The sequence below is a fragment of the Papaver somniferum genome, chromosome 3, assembly GCF_003573695.1.
Source record: "Papaver somniferum cultivar HN1 chromosome 3, ASM357369v1, whole genome shotgun sequence".
NCBI lineage: Eukaryota > Viridiplantae > Streptophyta > Magnoliopsida > Ranunculales > Papaveraceae > Papaver > Papaver somniferum.
In genome coordinates, this window is record NC_039360.1 from 137,347,254 (window position 1) to 137,367,677 (window position 20,424).

Genomic DNA, 20,424 nt, shown 5'->3' on the forward strand with positions numbered 1-20,424 from the left:
AACAGTTGAAAGATATTAGCTTGACTCTAATCAGGTTTTCATCTAACGGTGGATATTGAATGCTTTGTTACCAAGGTAACATTGATTGTAAACCCTGATTTGAAGACTATATAAGGGAGAACTCTAGCAACTCGGAAACCAAATCCCCACACCTCCTGTGTGATAGTAGTTGCGACTAGAGTCGATTCTCCTTTAACCTAGGTTTTTCCTAAAACCATTATAGGTTAACAACTTAAAGACTTCATTGGGATTCTGAAGCCAGACCCAACTATTTTCTCTGTGGTTGTGTATTTATTCAATAAAGCCAATGGAAGAAGAAATACCCGTAATGTTTCAAGCAACAAGGAATTAGAGGAAAGAACCACATTGTCAAGATTCTACGAAGTTCAAGATTTCATCATCAAGAGTTGAAGACCGAAGACGAAGATGAAGACAAGTATTGAAGACCGAAGACGTTTCTATGGATGCTGTGAGAATAGTGCTAACTGCACGCCGAACGGATAATGAGGTAAGTAAGCATATTCCCACCTACGTTAAGTGGTTGATTTCCTTTCTTAGATATCGTCAGAAAAAAGGGTTTCCAAAATGAATAAAAGATGTGGGTTTTCAACACAATTCGGAGGGTTTTTTCCTTCCTACCATTCAAGGTGTCGCAGGATTTTCTCTTTATTCCTACCTCGACACATGTGTGACCCATAAAGAGCTATTTATTATTGAGAAGAACTTCATAAAACCCTTTCTTGTGAGGCAGAGTCGAAACTTTCGATCACTCCGAACCCGAATTTCTTTCGAGAAGGGATGGTTATTTCTCTCTCAGCTTTTAAGGATGAGATTGTGTTCATTTATGTGTCTAACTTCTTATGACTAGTGTGCAGAATTTCTATGTCTTCTTAGCGCGTTGGATGCTATCATTACGGAGAACTAGTAAGTTGGAATTGTAGGTTTTGTGGGTATATCTCTAGTAAACCCTCTCGAGATGGAGTTGTATGTATCCTTCAGAATAAGTTTTTTTTGATTTGTTCGAGGACTAGCAAAGTCTAAGTGTGGGGTAATTTGATAGGTGTTACAAACACCTAGTTTTATATCTAGTATTTATGCTTTCTTTGCTATTTTCTTTGCAAATTATGTATCTTATGTTTGCTTTTGAGTATTATTAGGTGTTTTGGAGTCATTGGAGCAAAAGGAAGCGAAACTCGCTCAAATCCAGGATTTCTTCTCATCACCTTGAAGAGAACGCAAAATGAAGCAGGAAATTGTATTGTCAGTCTTCTAAAACCGACAGTTGAAAGTAGAGTCACCTTAGCAGCTTGTATCCCATTACTGGGGTGTAAACATTCGTCCCATACCTTTAGACCTAGTTAGATCGAAGTGGCCATTGTGAATTTCAGACAACACTTTCCTTTTCTTATCTGCGGCTGCAAATGGGGTTTGAACTGGAGTTATGGTTTGGTTGATTAATGGAAGATTCTGAAGGAGATGTTGTCGAAATTAAGAAGATTAGGTCATGGATTCAAGTTGTTATTTCCGTGAAAGAACAAGGAATACTGGAATGGGGGTTTTTGAGAAGAATTAGGGTTCTTGACTCTGATTGATTGATGCGGTGAAAGAATGGTGGATTGAAGAGGTGATTAGAGATCTTGTTTGATCAGGAGAAGTGGGTCATCTCAGATTTGAAGCGTCCACCATGAGTTTGAGAAGGGAAGAAGATGAAGAAGGTGGAGATACTGTCAGTGAAATTGCTGAGAAGATGGGTTGATTCATGGCTGCAAACTGAGAATTAGAAGATAAGAAAGCCGGGGTTTAGGCTGTTTTTCGATTTTATGGAGTATTGAGGTCGAATTCAGAAGAATAAGAAATTAAGGTTCCTTTCATATGTTCTTCCCCAAATTCATTCTACTGCCATTTGATTTGAAGCTGAAAGAAGAAAGAATGGGTGTTGCCGTTCAAATTGCAGGTGAACTTAAGCTGCAACTGATGGTGAGTTGCTGCTGTAAGTCGTGAAGCAGATGAAGAAGGAATTTGATCTCAGATGAATGGTGCTGCTTTGAGGTAGATGGTTGAGCTACAGGGAATGTTGGTGTTGGTTGCAGTAGTATGTCTGATGCTGACTTGCAGGTAGTTAAGCTGTGATATCAAGGTTGGTGGTACTGAGACTGGTTTAATTCGTGAGAAGATGAGTGATCTACTGTGAAGTGATCTAAAAAGATAAATTGCAGGAAAGGATGGAATGTAAAATTGCAGAGATGGCATGGTGGTTATATTATGCAGTGAAACTGGTGCTGTTGTTGCTCATGGAATTGCGACGAAGAGCAAGATGAGTTGGTGGAATTGAAGGCATGTGAGCAGATGAGCAATGGAGTCAAGAATCTACAGCTGCAGGTTGGTTTTCCACCAATTGGTGGTGGTCTTGATGAAATTGCAAACTGGTTGTGCTGTTGTTGCAAATGAGCTGAGCTGCAGGTGCATTGGCAGTCAAGAAGCTAAAGTTGCAGGTGATGTTGCAGGGATTTGGTCTAGAAGCTGGGACTTGGTGATTCATGGAGATTGTGAGCTGTAGTCGCAGCTTTGTGTGTGATGAAGAGGATGCAATGCAATTGCAGTTGGTGGTAATGAATTGCTACAGTTTCATATGGTGTTGCTCTTGTTGAATTGAGATGGATATTGCAGGTCCAATTGAAGATCTGAGCCTGAGATGGAGCATTGGAGATGTTGGTGCAGCTGCAGTTGGTTGCGTTGAGGAGTTTAGGGCATGACTTAGAATTGGCAGGTGCAACTGGCATTGTGGTGGAATTGACTGAAATGAAAATGGGTTTACAAGTGTAGCAGTTGGGAATGGAGCAGGTGAAGTGCAGTGACCAGTGATGGTTGAGGTAAACAGAAGGAGGGTGTTGGTTGTGAAACTGTTAACAGGTATGAACAGGTGAAGGCTTAAGTAATTGGCATTAAATGAATGTATGAAGTTTATGCAGAAGATGGGTTCGCAGTGGTTTGTGCTCAAAGTGGTGATTCCAATACAATTGAAATGGTGAGATGAATTGGTCCTGGAAGTGATGATGTTGTATGTTGATTGCACAGAGAATGGAGAATTAAGCTACAACTCAAATTGTAGCAGGATATGGCCTGAGGTGACACTGCAGGTGGTATTTGAGCTTTAAGCTGTGTGTGTTGTTACAGTGCTGAGTTTGTGTAAGAGATGGCTAGGTGCAATTGGAGTTGAGGCAGGTGGAAGGTAGTGATGCTGAGATTGTAGAATAACTGTTGGAATTGAAGCTGCAGGGAGTGGGAGTGATGTTGCTCCATCACGACTTGAGATGGAGTTGTAATGCACCATGATGGTGCTGCATTGAGTCTGGCCTGCGCAAATGGCCTAGGACTAAGTGATTCAGCCTAGTCAGATGCTGACTCATTCATTTACCTGGCTGAATGTCTGGCTCACATGACCCGGTATGACTCATTGAGTTTGACCGAGCTAACTCAGTTGACCGGTGACCGGGTGGACTTTGCCGGTCATCTGAGACACTTTTCCGACCATTCTCCGACCGATTTCCGTCCACTTTACCAGTTTTCTGGCTATTATTTTTGGGACATATTTTCACATGGGTATTCCTCACATATGGGCTTGGTGGACATCTTTTTTTTTTTTTGAAGCAGAAAAGTGTTTATTCAGAAAAACACATGTCAGAACATGAAAAGAGTTTACAGATATTAAATTCGAAATTGCAGAAGGGGACAAAGAACCCCAGGAATTTGAAATTCTATCAACTCTAGCCATATTAGCTAGAGCATCAGCTACTTTATTTCTTTCCTTAGGAACATAAGATAGCTTTCAGGAACTAAAACTTGAAAAAACTTGTTTAATCTCTAGGATAATGTAATGGAGTCTCCAATCAACAATGCTTCTCTCGTTGTTAACAACATCTACAACGAATTTCGCATCCATCTAAAAAAAAACTATTTCTAGCTTAAGGTCTTTGGCCCACTGCACCGCGTTCCACAAGCCGATACACTCTACCTGCTATGCACTCCAAACTTCATTCAAGTAGACGCACCTTGCAGCCTGCTGTGCACCTGCAAAATTCCTAATGATTAGACCAATACCACCTGACAGAGTATTTGAATTAAATGAACTATCACATTTAATGTAAGAGAATTAATGGGAGGGGGGATCCAGTGAATATTCTGGCGGATCACTTTTAGTGAAAGATTAGGGGAACTATCAAGCCTGTTTAAGTGTTCCTCAATACAGAGCTTGCTCTTCTGAATAATAGTTTCAGGCATTGAATTACTATGTTGAAAAACTTTTGCACATCGTTCTACCCATAAACTCCAGGCAACAATAACTCTTTTGATGATCTCCTTCTCAGTTATTTCACCCCGTTGTAAACTGTCAAACCAGCTACAAATCCATTATGACAAGGAGCCTGTATTGTTAGATCTCCAACCAATCACAGAAAACCACACTGATCTTGAGAAACTGCAGTGCATTATAAGATGGGAAGAGGATTCAGTATGTTGATTACATAGAGGACAAGAATCATCATCTCCAACAATTGCTGCACCAAGGTTATCTTTAGTTGAAAGGAAGTTAGAAACCGCCTTCCACAGAAACTGCTTGATTCTGGGCAACATGTTCAATTTCCACAAACTATTATAAATCCTCCTCAATCTGTCATCTACCCGCTGTATGGTTGAAGTTTCATTATACATCTGTTTGTAGCAGGATTTAACTGAAAAATTTCCGTTCTTCTCTAGCAACCAGAAAAATCTATCAGTCTGTGAAGGATGGATAAATATACGCAGAATATACTGGATCATGTCAGGGTTAAATAACTCCTGAAGAATAGAAACATCCCAGGTTGTGGAGTTTGGCATAAACAATTGATGAACATAGATATAATCTTGTGCAGAAGTGCAATCTTGTTTTGGCGAAGGTGGATTGTGTAGTTCTGGAATCCATCTGTGTTTCCATATTCGAATAACTTCTCCATTTCCAACATTCCAACAGCTATGTCTCTGAACAAATTGAAGTTCTGAGATGATGCTTCGCCATGACCAGGTTGATTTAGGGTTATTCTTCAACTCGAACAAATCCCCATCCGGGTAATATTTTGCACAAAGAGACCTGGACATGATAGAGGTTTGATCCGTACAGAGTTTCCAAGCAGACTTAGCCAGCAAGGCTCTGTTGAAAACTTGCAAATCACGAAAACCCAATCCACCTTCAGATTTAGGGTGACACACTTTCCTCCAGGTAATAACTTTTTTACCTTTATTAGATTTTTTGTTTCTCCAGAAGGATTGTTGTGCCGAGTTTAACTTATTTATGGTGGCATCTGTGAGATTAAAACTTTGCATATAGTGAATTGGAATGGCATTTGATACATTCTTAACCATGACAGAGAGTGCCGCCTCTGACATATTACTTGCGTTCCAAGTTGAGAAGCGAAGATTCATCTTCTCCTGAAGAACTGAAAAAGGCATACTTCTATTTCTTCCAACAAAAAAGGGTAAACCTAAATATTGTTTATCTTTTAGGTTTAACTCTCTAACCTGGAGAATGCCACTGAAAATCTGACAATCTGAAGGATCCATGTTTGAACTGAAGAACACGGAAGACTTACTGAAGTTTATTAGCTGTCCAGAACATAAGCTGAAATCTTCTATAACATGTAGAAGCTTTCTAGACTGATCCAATGTCGCTTTGCAGAATAAGAGACAACCATCTGCGAATAGAAGATGGTTTATTTTAGGTGCTGACCTAGAGATCTTCATGCCTGTGAGTTGTTTTAAATTTTCACAGTTTGCAAGAACCCATGAAAAAGATTCCATTGCCAATATGAATAAATAAGGAGATAGTGGATCTCCTTGACGAATTCCCCGTGAAGGTGAAAAACCTTTTGTTGGACTGCCATTTAGAAGGACTTCTATCTGTGTAGTACTCACACATTGATGGATAAGCTGACAAAACTTCTCCCCAAAACCAAATTTTTGTAAAATTTCAATTAGAAAACTCCAATCTAGTCTGTAGAAAGCTTTCGACATGTCCATCTTCAACGCTAGATGACCAGTGTGACCCTTTTTCCGTTTCATAGCTTGTACAATTTCTTGTACTAGGCAAACATTCTAAGAAATTGATCTTCCTGGGACATAAACAACTTGGATGGGTGAGATTATCCTTGAGATATGTTTCTTCATTCTGAGGGAGATGATTTTAGAGATAATTTTGTAGACTGTGTTGCACAAGGCATAGGTCTAAAATCCTCTGGTTTACTTGGAGATTTTACCTTGGGAATGAGAGAAATTCTTGTTTTGTTGAGCTCCTTGGGAAGAAAGCCCGAATGAAAGAAGGACTTTACCATACTACACACGTCATGCTGCACGATAGTCCATTGGGTTTGATAAAAGCCATGTGGAAAACCATACGGACCTGGACTTGTCCACGGCTCCATAGTCATTATAGCATTGTAGATTTCTTGATCAGTGGGGATAGCCTCTAGCTCTTCATTGTATTCATCCGATATAATGGCTGGAATGTGTTCCAAGAAATAGTAGCTGTCCTTTGGAGATGAAGACGTCATAATCCCTTGAAAGTGATTGCTGAGAAGAATTTCAAGAGAGGCTTTATCTGAACACCAGGTACCATCAGGAGAGAGTAATGCATCTATCCTATTCTGGGATTTCCTTCTATTAGCTCTAATATGAAAGAACTTAGAATTTTTATCCATGTCATTGAAGAATCTGTCCTTGGCTTTTTTCCTATTCGAACTAGCCACAATATCGTCCAGGGTGCTGATCTCTTTTTCAAGTTTAATCACCTCATCAGTGTTGCTTCCTTCTTTGTCAGATTCTTGCAGCTGTGAAATATGCGACTGGAGAGTAAGAATCCTTTCTTCAATATCACCAAAAGTATCCTTACTCCATTTAGACAAGAAGTGTCTAGTGTTAGAGAGCTTGTTTGACAAAATAAAAGCATTAGAACCCTGAAAACTTGCAGACCGAGCTGTCTTTATTTCTTCATGACATTGACTGTTTTGAAGCCAGTGCTCCCAGAATTTCCAATTTCTACCAGAACCTCTATTAGACTTATAAAGTTCTAGGAGAATTGGACAATGATTCGATCCCCTTTGAGGGAGATTTGTTAAGAGAGCATCTGAGAAAGAAAAAGTCCAATCACTGTTAACTAAAGCTCTGTCAATACGAGATTTAAATTTACCTGTACCGTGTTTGTTGCTCGACCAAGTGAAAGGATTTCCACTAAAATTTAGATCAATAAACCCTGAGTGACTAATGGCATCTATTACTTCCTTAGGAGTTGAAGAAGGAGACTTAGAATTTGTATCTTGCGAGTCAAGGGTAATATTAAGATCTCCGATAAGAACCCAGGGGATTTTAAAAGATTTACTAAGATCTAGAAAGCTAGACCATTGGTCTGGTTGTTCTTTTTTATAAGGTGTCCCGTAAACACAAGATAAGAACCACTCACCTTTGCTTGGGTCATTGGAGATAATAGCATGGATTGACTTCGTCAGAGCCAACTATGTCAAGAGAAAAGCCATCTTTCCAAAGGAAAAGAAGGCCACCATCTAACCCAATAGAAAGGACAAAAAAAGTATTAGGGAAATCTAAGAATCTATACAACCTAAGGATTCTGTCATCGTTAATCTTAGTTTTAGATAAAAAAAACTATGTCTGGTGAGTGTATTTTGATTAAATGCTCAAGGTGTTGTCTAGTATCTTTTCTTAAGAAGCCCTGGAAATTCCAGCTAACAACTTTCATACTTTTGGACCTAGTGTGCACTAAAAATAAAACAGGAGATTTAAAAATGATAAAACTTGCGAAGAAACAATGATAAGAAGAAGAAAAGTAATGATAATGAGAAAATGATACCGTAACAGCAGGATTCTCGTTTCCTTCATGGAAAAACTCCTTCTCAGTTGGTGCTCCTTCATCAACTAAGTCGTGTTCCATTTCATCAGTCCCCATATTAGATGCTCCTTCCCCAGCATTCTTATCAAGTTTTTGGTTATGCGAGCTTTCACAAATATCATCATCTTCTAACAAGTCATGGTCAGCATCATTGTTTCTGGATCGTTTTGGCCTTCTGCTTTCCTCATTTTCCTTTGCTAACTGCGCTTTACTTGCTTCACAATTTTTTTGAACCATTAAATCAATATCTTCAGAGACTTCCACACCATAAGCTTTGGCTAAATCTTGAATATGAGTGATGTACTCCTCATTTGTGAAACGACGAATCTTCAGTTCTTCAGCTATATTGGCACATTCCACATCGTTATAGTCAAAAGTGAAGCAATCCTTACATAAGTTATGCGACTGTCTCTCCCAGTGATAACGTACCCACACGACCCCTCCTGCAGTTGTGTTCCACCATCCACCTCGATGAAGAGGTTTTGACAAATCAATCCTAACTCTCGCTGTGATTGGATTACTCGCTCCTGGTCTGCAGTTTTCTGGGTGAATGGATACTTTCTCTCCCAGCTCACTTACAGCATCATTGACTACAGATGGAGAATGATGTTCTAAAAGGAGATGCTGAAACTGAAGATTCCATTCCTGGTGAGTGAACTTCTGGTCTTGCACTTTGATAGTTGGGTAATAAATTTTAAGGTTAAGCAAAGATTTGAAGATGTTCCATGGACCTTTCTTAAGAACAGCCTGCATTACATCCTCATCATGAAACTTAAATAAGAAAACATTCTTATCAATACCTCGAACTTCTTTAACTTTATATCTTTTCCATAAAGAGATGGTAGCTTTCCTCACATCCTCAGTATCAATGGGATCTGTTGAGAATAACTTTCCAACCAAGGTATGTTTCCACTCGTTAGAAGCTTTAGAGACTAAAGTTTGGTTTGACCCTAAAGTTCTTCTCATTTTTGTTGCGCAGAGATCTCGAATGGTTGAGTTTTGCATTTTCCTAGTTATGGAGGAAACTTGATTATTGGATAAGGACGCCATTTCAGTAAGGTCTTTACGAAAAAACTTCTGAGAAATGAGAATGAGATTTACTTGCAGGAATTGAGTCTTCTTTTATGCAAGATAAATATGATGAAGATATGTTATAACTGCATATCGTTGTGCAATCAATACCATAGGATGTAAATAACAGAATAACCATGATTCTCGCTGAATAAAATATATCCTCTAATGACTACATGGTCAACGGAGTCGAAACCGGGTGACAGCTAGTTTGATTGAGCGTACTGGACTCCGTGAATGGAGGTAAACTGGAAAATTCAAATTTCAAATTTTTGTTAAGACTTTGTTGACTCCGAAGAACTGAATCAGACTGTGAAAACTTACAGAAACCCATACGATCATATATATGATTAACTTGATAAGAATGCTGAGACATACTGTTGGACAACATCTGAAGACTTTTGATTTGCAATACTGCTGGCGAAACTGATAATACCATTAAAAATTATAACAATAAAGTTACTAGAAGGAGAATATAGAACTGAAAGGACCCATACTGGATGGTTTCCATGATGTGAAAACGGAGAAACCTGCAAAATAGGAATTAGAGGATCATTAGATCAAAAGAGAAATCAAGAAAAAGAGAGTACGCTAGAGTTAAAGGAATAAAAAAAACCAAAATTAATCTTTATAGAAAAACAGAGTACGCTAGAGTTAACTTGGTGGACATCTTATTATTGGATTTTCGGCTTTGAAGACCTAATTTTGGAAAGAGGCAAGGCTACAAAAGGGAAAGTTTTCTAAACTTTAATCACGTATTTTTCTACTTGGAACTTTGGAGACCGGTGATTCTACTAGGGTTTGCTTTCGTTTATTTTTCATCTTCTTCAATTTATTTTTGATTATGATGAACTCAAAGGCTATGAGTAGCTAAACACATATTATTGGTTATGGGATAAAGTTGATTTCCAACATGTTATTTGATTCAATGAATTAGTTTTGTCTCAATACTTTATTGTTTATGATTCATTATTAATATTGTCATATGATTTGATTGCTAATTTGGTTGAGTCCGAAATCAATCCGATTTACATTCATCTCTATTGTTAGATTTAGGGTTTTCAATACGAAATAGTTGTTTGTCCCTGATTCGAAGTAGCATAGTGTGAGTAGTGCTTGTAGTGATATATCCTACTAGTCACATATGAATCATAACCTTTGTTAAAACGAATTAGTGCTTTTACACGTTTGTTTGCATTGATTAGTCTTATTTCATAGAACTTATTGCTCTTAGGGAGTTAAACTTAATTGTGCTTTTACACTTTAGGTTGCTTTCTAGGTAGATTTCACAATAGCATCTTTTAATGTTGTTTGTGATAAATTCGGGAAATAAACGGGATACTCTTGCGATCAAGATATCTTAGGAATTTTAGTAAATGAGAGATTAAATTATCAATTCAAGTCATTGATGAAAATACATGTTTGTGAATGATACTATCCCGTGACCAATATCTTCTTCTATTGATTATTCAAGTTATTTTATTGCTTTCAATTTATTTTATTGCTATATAAAATCAAAAATCCCCCACTTGGTTACTAAGAAACTGAAATTTTATAAAAACAAAAGCCTCTCCGTGGGAACGAACTCTCACTATCTCACCTTCTTGATGCAGCGGGTGGTGGTGCACTAGTGAACAAGACGGTGGCCCAAGCTACCGAGTTGATTGAAAGCATGGTTGCAAACTCGCAACAATTCTACACAAGAGGTGAACCAATGGTTAGGTGAGTGCATGAAGTTATGGAGTCATCATCACACCGTGATCAAAGGATGGATAACATGGAGCAAATGATGCAAAAGATGGCTGCGGTTATTTTACCTTCATATGGTGAAGAGTTGGAGCAAGCTAGTGCGGTCTTTCCAAATCAACAAAGACGGTATGATCCCTACTCCAATACTTACAATCTGGGATGGAGAGATCACCCCAACTTTATCTATGCAAACAAGCAAGGCGCAGTTCAAAAACCTACTTTCAACCGTTCGGGTGGATTTCAAACACAACAACAACAATTCCAGCCGCAACATCAACAATTTCATCAACCACAACAGTCGATGCAAAATCAAGGTTCCGATATCGATACAAAGCTTCAAACAATGATGCAAGGCATTTCTACCATGTTTAAAGAAAGTCAACAAGAAACTAAGAGTGCTATCAAGGAGTTGCAGACACAAATGGGCTCCATGGAAATTGATATAAACAAATTGAAGGTACAAAATAGTGGGAAACTCCCTTCTCTACCTATCAACCCAAAAGAGGGTGTCAAATGCTATTACATTGAGAAGCGGTACACAATTTGTGCAACACAATTGGGTAAAGAATAAGTCCACATGAAGCCGGTTTTGGAGGAAAAGAGGGATGAAATTCCCCAAACACCTGAGGTACCTATTCCTAACTCTAAAATTCCAATTTCTACTTAAGTTCCTCCTTTACCTTTTCCTCGCAGATTTGCAAGTTCCAAGAAGGCGGAACTAGGAAAGGAGATTTTAGACGTTCTAAAGAAGATTCATGTGAACATACCACTCATTCATGCTATCAAGCAAGTTCCCAAGTATGTGAAAGTGTTTAAGGACTTGTGTACTAATAAGCAAGGGCTCAAAGGTAATGAAGTGCTAAGTGTGGGGGAGAATGCTTCGACAATCTTACAATACAAACTCCCACTGAAATGTAAGGATCCCGGTAGCTTTGACATTCCAGTCATAATTGGTAACACTACATTTAACAAAGCTATGTTGGATTTAGGTGCATCCGTTAATGTTATGCCTGCATCTACGTACAATTCACTTGAGTTAGGTCCTCTTAAAAAGGCTGAAATTGTACTGCAATTAGCCGATCGCTCTAATGTTTACCCAATGGGTATTGTTGAGGATGTTCTTGTGCAGGTTAATCAATTAGTATTTCCAGCTGACTTTTGTGTGTTAGAGATGAATGAAGGTTCACCGGACTCGTCTCTTCCATTGCTACTTGGGCGTCTCTTCATGAAAACGGCGAAAACTATTATTGATGTGGACAAGGGAAACTAACTATGGAGTTTGATGGAGAAACAATACGTTTCAACATTTTCGAGACGATGAGATATCCTAGCGATGTCCACTCTTGTTTCTCTATTAATGTTATGGATACATTGGCACAACAAGTATTTGAATTGAATGGTGATGATGCTTTAGAAACCGTTTTAACTACATCCATGGATAATGGTGTAGAGTGTGGTAATGAAGTCAAGGAAGCCATTGGTGATCTTAATTCACTACAAGGATGCCCGGAAACTCATAATATCTCTTTTATTTCTTTACCATGCAATGATGAAAAGATTGTACTTTCAATTGTTAAATCTCCAAAGTTAGAATTGAAACCTCTTCCCGATCACCTAAAGTACTTGTACTTGGGTGACAAGGAAGATTTACCTGTGATTGTTTCTAACAAGCTTAGTGAATTACAGGAGCAAAAACTTCTAAGGGTGCTGAGGAAGTACAAGACGTCCATAGGATGGACAATTGCCGATATCAAGGGTATAATCCCTGCTGTATGTATGCACAAGATTCGTTTGGAGGACGATGCAAAGCCTACAAGGGACGCGCAACGTCTTTCAAACCCTCCCATGATGGAAGTTGTGAAAAAGGAGATACTAAAGCTTTTGGACGTGAGTGTTATCTACCCCATATCTGATAGCAAGTGGGTGAGCCCGGTACAAGTAGTACCAAAGAAATCAGGTGTGGCGGTGGTGGAGAATGATAAGAACGAACTTTTCCCAACTCGTGTGCAAACCGGTTGGAAGGTTTGTATAGATTACAGAAAATTGAATGCCACTACTAGAAAAGATCATTTTCCATTGCGTTTTATTGATCAAATGCTTGAACGTTTAGCTGGACACTCTTATTATTGCTTCCTTGATGGTTATTCAGGTTACAATCAGACAATCATAGCGCCGGAGGATCAAGAGAAAACCACTTTCACTTGTCCATTCGGTACTTTTGCTTATAGAAGGATGCCTTTTGGCTTGTGCAATGCTCCAGCTACCTTTCAAAGGTGTATGGTAAGTATCTTCTCAGAATAAGTTGAAAACATAATCGAAGTGTTTATGGATGACTTTAGTGTCTTTGGTGACTCATTTGACCTTTGCTTGACAACTTGTCACTAATCCTTGAACGATGTGTTGAAACAAATCTTGTGCTAAATTGGGAGAAGTGCCATTTCATGGTAACTCATGGCATAGTTTTAGGCCATATAATACCTTCTAAAAGCTTGGAAGTCGATAAATCTAAAATAGACCTTATTCATGCTTTAACCCCTCCCACTACGGTGAGGGAGATACGCTCTTTTCTTGGTCATGCAGGTTTTTATCGTAGATTTATCAAAGACTTTTCCAAGATAGCATCACCACTTTGCAACTTATTGCAAAAAGATGTGGTTTTTAACTTTGATGAAAAGTGTATTGCGGCATTTAATCGTTTGAAAGAACTTTTGATTTCAGCCCTTATCATTAAACCACCGGATTGGAGCAAGCCTTTTGAGCTCATGTGTAATGCAAGTGAATATGCAGTTGGTGCGGTGCTTGGGCAGCGTGTGGGGAAGATACCTCATGCTATTTATTATGCTTCTAGAACGTTAAATGATGCCCAACAAAACTACACAGCCATTGAAAAAGAGTTGTTAGCTATTGTTTTTGCTCTGGAAAAGTTTCGCTCTTATCTAATTGGTACGAAAGTTGTTGTCTTTTCTGATCATGTAACACTTAGGTACTTACTAATGAAGAAAAAAGCGAAACCGAGGCTCATACGATGGATTCTACTTTTGCAAGAGTTCGATATTGAAATCAAAGACAAGAAAGGAATTGAGAACACCATTGCGGATCACTTGAGCCGTCTTTTTGTGGACAAGGAAGCTATCCCATTGCGTGAAAGTTTCCCGGATGAGCAACTATTCTCAATTGCCTTTGGAGAACCATGGTATGCCGATATTGTCAATTTTTTGGTGTCTAAACAAATCCCAAAGAACTTGTCTCGTGCTGAGTGGGACAAACTTAAGAGGTTAGGGAACCAATACATATGGGATGATCCATACTTATGGAAACAAGGTAGTGACCAAGTATTACGAAGGTGCGTTCCCGAATCCGAGTTTAATTCTATCTTGTCTTTTTGTCACTCCTATGCTTGCGGATGACATTTTGGGAGTAAGAGAACCGCTCACAATGTACTTGAAAGCGATTTCTATTGGCCAACCTTGTTCAAGGATGCATATATATTTTGTACAACTTGTGATAGGTGCCAAATAACAGGCAATCTAGGTGCCCGAAATCAAATGCCACAAACTTTTATTCAATTTATTGAAGTTTTTGATGTATGGGGTATTGATTTTATGGGTCCTTTTGTCAACTCTCATGGGAATTCTTATATCTTACTTGTTGTTGATTATGTCTCCAAATGGGTGGAAGCTAAGGCCACCCCAACTAATGATTCTAAAGTGGTTTCAGATTTTGTGCAAGCTAATATCTTTGCAAGGTTTGGAATTCCAAGAGACATAATTAGCGATGGGGGTTCTCACTTCAAAAATAGGATCTTACAAACCTTGTTGAAGAAGTACAATGTGTCAAACAAGATTGCAACACTTTATCATCCCCAAACAAATGGACAAGTCGAGGTGTCCAACTGGGAGGTGAAATCCATTCTAGAGAAGACGGTGAACCCAACAAGGAAAGATTGGAGCATGCGACTTAATGATGCTTTGTGGGGTTATAGAACCGCATACAAGACACCTATTGGGATGTCTCCCTTTGGGCTTGTGTATGGTAAACCTTGTCATTTACTCGTTGAAATTGAGGATAAGGCGTTTTGGGATATTAAGCAATGCAATATGGAGATGGATGGGTCTGGAAAGCAAAGGAAGTTACAACTCCAAGAGCTAGAGGAGCTTCGCAATGATGCATTTGAAAGCTCGCGCATTTATAAGTAGAAAACGAAGGCCTTTCATGATAATATGATTTCTAGAAAACAATTTTGCATTGGGCAGAAATTGCTTTTGTTTAATTCTCGCTTGCATTTATTTCCGGGTAAATTAAGGTCACGTTGGATTGGACCTTTTATTGTTATTAATGTGTTTTCTCATGGTGTAGTAGAAATTTGTAGCATAGCTACAGGAAAGGAACTTAAAGTTAATGGGCACTGTTTGAAACCATACTATGAGAATTTCACTTCCGAAGTGGTGGAATGAGCTAATTTTTTGGATGCACTCCCTTTGGAGGAGGCATAGAAAGCAAGGAGAAAGTCAGGTTGACGACTTTAAACCAAACGCTAAATGGGAGGCAACCCATAGGATGAGTATTTCTTGTCTTATTTTTATATTCTTGTTTTGTTTTTAGCTTTTTCTTGTCTTGCATTTACTTTTTCTGATTTCTTGTCATTATCATGTTAGAATTTCCCACCTTGACTTACTTTGGATGACTCAATTTACATTGAGGATAATGTAAAATTTAAGTGTAGGGGAGTGGTTAAGCATTTGCATTGTAAAATTTTAAAATTTTTTGACTTTTGTGTAAAATAGTGAATAAGAAAACTCCAACTTGTGGTTAGTTTAGAGTCACATAGTATACATGTCGCTAATATTACATCGAGATTCTCATAAGAGTGTCTGAACTTAGAGATGACAGAGAACATGATCGGGTTTCTTACTTGTATGAGAGTTAAAGTTGGATTTAACCATCCCAGTGGAAAATGAGGTGCAAACTGAATTCGGTATTAGATCTGTGATCCCATATAGTGGAGACTACCCATGTTACATCATGAGAGGCACCGACCTTCACTTCTTTGTACCTGTCTAAATTTGTGCTGTTAGAGTGTGTGTCACCGTACGTAAACTCCGGGTAGAATTGTGAGCTACCCAACCTCCCACCAATAGAAGCACTATTTTGATCTCTTGAGTGTTATTTTATCAATCATGAATGGTGACATCGAATGGTAACTTACATACCACTTGTAATCTTGTTTGCAGTTAGCACCATCCACTTTATCTATCTCTACACGAACAGATCCATAGAAACACCATCATCATCAACAAGAGGAGCATCACAAGTTCGAAGGAAAGTTGAAGACATTTAAGGTTTACAAGCAATGATACAGAAATGAGCAGATTTCATATTTAAGTATAACAACAAGACAAGGAGCAGAAATTTTACAAGTTGAAGACTATTGTACAAGAGCGAATATTATCAAGATGAGAGTCAAGAAGTTTATGATATCGAGATATACAAGTTGTGAAGAATCGAGCGGTAAAGTACTTACACCGTGGCCTTTGTATTTTATTTTATCTTTATTTTTATTTTTATCTTTTAATTTGTATTTTATTTTCTCTTGTCTCAAAAAAAAAAAAGACAAGAGAAAAATTTATTAGGTTCATCATTAGTTTCAATTTTTGTTTGTTTTTGTTTTTACTTTATTTATCTTGCATCTCAAAAAAAAGGAAAAAAAAATTATTGCATCATATTTTGGTTTGTTTAGTTCGTTTTTGGTTTTGTATTCATTCAATAAAGCCAATGGAAGAAGAATTACCCGTAATGAGGTTTCAATCAACACGGAATTAGAGGAAAGAATCACATTGTCAAGATTCTACGAAGTTCAAGATTTCATCGTAAAGAGTTGAAGACCGAAGACGAAGATGAAGACAAGGATTGAAGACCGAAGACGTTTCTATGGATGATGTGAGAGTGGTGCTAACTTCACGCCGAACGGATAACGAGGTAAGTAAGCATATTCCCACCTTCGTTAAGTGGTTGATTTCCTTTCTTAGAGATCGTCAGAGAAAAGGGTTTTCAAAATGAATAAAAGATGTGAGTTTTCAAAACGATTCGGAGGGTTTTTGCCTTCCTACCATTCAAGGTGTGGCAGGATTTTCTCTTCATTCCTACCTCGACACATGTGTGACCCATAAAGAGCTATTTATTATTGAGAGCAACTTCATAAAACCCTTTCTTGTGAGGCAGAGTCGAGACTTTCGATCACTCCGAACCCGAATTTCTTTCGAGAAGGGATGGTTATTTCTCTCTCAGCTTTTAAGGATGAGATTGTGTTCATTTATGTGTCTAACTTCTTATGACTAGTGTGCAGAATTTCTATGTCTTCTTAACGCGTTGGATGCTATCATTACGGAGAACTAGTAAGTTGGAATTATAGGTTTTGTGGGTATATCTCTAGTAAACCCTCTCGAGATGGAGTTGTATGTATCCTTTAGAATAAGTTTTGTTTGATTTGCTCGAGGACTAGAAAAGTCTAAGTGTGGGGGAATATGATAGGTGTTGTAAACACCTAGTTTATATCTAGTATTTATGCTTTCTTTGCTATTTTCTTTATAAATTATGTATCTTATGTTTGCTTTTGAGTATTATTAGGTGTTTTGGAGTCATTGGAGCAAAAGGAAGTGGAATTCGCTCAAATCCAGGATTTCTTCTCATCACCTTGAAGAGAACGCAAAATGAAGCAGGAAATTGTATTGTCAGTCTTCTAAAACCGACAGTTGAAAGTAGAGTCACCTTGGCAGCTTGTATCCCATTACTGGGGTGTAAATATCCGTCCCATACATTTAGACCTAGTTAGATCGAAATGGCCATTGTGAATTTCATACAACACTTTCCTTTTCTTATCTGCGGCTGCAAATGGGGTTTGAACCGGAGTTATGGTTTGGTTGATTAATGGAAGATTCTGAAGGAGATGTTGTCGAAATTAAGAAGATTAGGTCATGGATTCAAGTTGTTATTTCCGTGAAAGAACAAGGAATACTGGAATGGGGGTTTTTGAGAAGAATTAGGGTTCTTGACTCTGATTGATTGATGCGGTGAAAGAATGGTGGATTGAAGAGGTGATTAGAGATCTTGTTTGATCAGGAGAAGTGGGTCATCTCAGATTTGAAGCGTCCACCATGAGTTTGAGAAGGGAAGAAGATGAAGAAGGTGGAGATACTGTCAGTGAAATTGCTGAGAAGATGGGTTGATTCATGGCTGCAAACTGAGAATTAGAAGATAAGAAAGCCGGGGTTTAGGCTGTTTTTCGATTTTATGGAGTATTGAGGTCGAATTCAGAAGAATAAGAAATTAAGGTTCCTTTCTTATGTTCTTCCCCAAATTCATTCTACTGCCATTTGATTTGAAGATGAAAGAAGAAAGAGTGGGTGTTGCCGTTCAAATTGCAGGTGAACTTAAGCTGCAACTGATGGTGAGCTGCTGCTGTAAGTTGTGAAGCAGATGAAAAAGGAATTTGATCTCAGATGAATGGTGCTGCTTTGAGGTAGATAGTTGAGCTACATGGAATGTTGGTGTTGGTTGCAGTAGTAGGTCTGATGCTGACTTGCAGGTAGTTAAGCTGTGATATCAAGGTTGGTGGTACTGAGACTGGTTTAATTCGTGAGAAGATGAGTGAGCTACTCTGAAGTGATCTGAGAAGATAAATTGCAGGCAAGGATGGAATGTAAAATTGCAGAGATGGCATGGTGGTTATGCAGTGAAACTGGTGTTGTTGTTGCTCATGGAATTGCGGCGAAGATCAAGATGAGTTGGTGGAATTGAAGGCATGTGAGCAGAGGAGCAATGGAGTCGATAAGCTACAGCTGCAGGTTGGTTTTCCACCAGTTGGTGGTGGTCTTGATGAAATTGCAAACTGGTTGTGCTGTTGTTGCAAATGAGCTGAGCTGCAGGTGCATTGGCAGACAAAAAGCTACAGTTGCAGGTGATGTTGCAGGGATTTGGTCTAGAAGCTGGGACTTGGTGATTCATGGAGATTGTGAGCTGTAGTCGCAGCTTTGTGTGTGATGAAGAGGATGCAATGCAATTTCAGTTGGTGGTAATGAATTGCTACAGTTTCATATGGTGTTGCTCTTGTTGAATTGAGATGTATATTGCAGGTCCAATTGAAGGTCTGAGCCTGAGATGGAGCATTGGAGATGTTGGTGCAGCTGCAGTTGGTTGCGTTGAGGAGTTTAGGGCATGACTTAGAATTGGCAGGTGTAGCTGGCATTGTGGTGGAATTGACAAAAAAGAAAATGGGTTTACAAGTGTAGCAGTTGGGAATGGAGCAGGTGAAGTGCAGTGACCAGTGCTGGTTGAGGTAAACGGAAGGAGGGTGTTGGTTGTGAAACTGTGAACAGGTATGAACAGGTGAAGGCTTAAGTAATTGGCATTAAATGAATGTATGAAGTTTGTGCAGAAGATGGGTTCGCAGTTGTTTGTGCTCAAAGTGGTGATTCCAATACAATTGAAATGGTGAGATGAATTGGTCCTGGAAGTGAGATGTTGTATGTTGATTGCACAGAGAATGGAGAATTAAGCTGCAGTTCAAATTGTAGCAGGATATGACCTGAGGTGATATTGCAGGTGGTATTTGAGCTTTGAAAAGAAGCCGTGTGTTGTTACAGTGGTGAGTTTGTGTAAGAGATGGATAGGTGCAATTGGAGTTGAGGCAGGTGGAAGGTAGTGATGCTGAGATTGTAGAATAGCAGCTGGAATTGAAGTTGCAGGGAGTGGGAGCGATTTTGCTCCATCACGGCCTGAGATGGAGTTGTAATGCACCATGATGGTGCTGCATTGAGTCTGGCCTGCGCAAATGGCCTAGGCCTAAGTGATTCAGCCTAGTCAGATGCTGACTCATTCATTTACCTGGCTGACTGTCTGGCTCACCTGACTCGGTATGACTCACTGAGTTTGACCGAGCTATCCCAGATGACCCGACCGAGTTGACTCGTTGACCGGGTACCGGGTGGACTTTGTCGGTTACCTGAGACACTTTGCCGGTTACTTCTCCGACCATTCTACAGCCGATTTTCGGCCATTTTACCAATTTGCCGGCGATTATTTTTAGGACATATTTTCACATAGGTATTCCTCACATATGGGCTTGGTGGACATCTTATTATTGGACTTTGGGCTTTGAAGACCTAATTTTGGAAAGAGGCAAGGCTACAAAAGGGAAAGTTTTCTAAACTTTAATCACGTATTTTTCTATTTGGAACTTTGGAAAGCGGCGATTCTACTAGGGTTTGCTTTCGTTTATTTTTCATCTTCTTCGATTTATTTTTGATTATGATGAACTCAAAGGATATGAGTAACTAAACACATATTATTGGTTATGGGATAAAGTTGATTTCCAACATGTTATTTGACTCAATAAATTAGTTTTGTCTCAATACTTTATTGTTTATGATTCATTATTAATATTGTCATATGATTTGATTGCTAATTTGGTTGAGTCCGAAATCAATCCGATTTACATTCATCTCTATTGTTAGATTTAGGGTTTTCAATACGAAATAGTTGTTTGTCCCTGATTCTAAGTAGCATAGTGTGAGTAGTGCTTGTAGTGATATATCCTACTAGTCACATATGAATCATAACCTTTGTTAAAACGAATTAGTGCTTTTACACGTTTGTTTGCATTGATTAGTCTTATTTCATAG

At 38.7% G+C, this 20,424-nt stretch overlaps 1 long non-coding RNA gene across 1 annotated transcript; it reads left to right on the top strand.

Moving 5' to 3' along the window:
* Window positions 1-1,383: 1,383 nt before the first annotated feature.
* Window positions 1,384-20,154, top strand: LOC113357478. Its single transcript, XR_003363647.1, has 2 exons — window positions 1,384-3,201; window positions 19,414-20,154. It is a non-coding gene; the product is annotated as an uncharacterized LOC113357478 (long non-coding RNA).
* The last annotated feature ends 270 nt before the right edge of the window (window positions 20,155-20,424 follow it).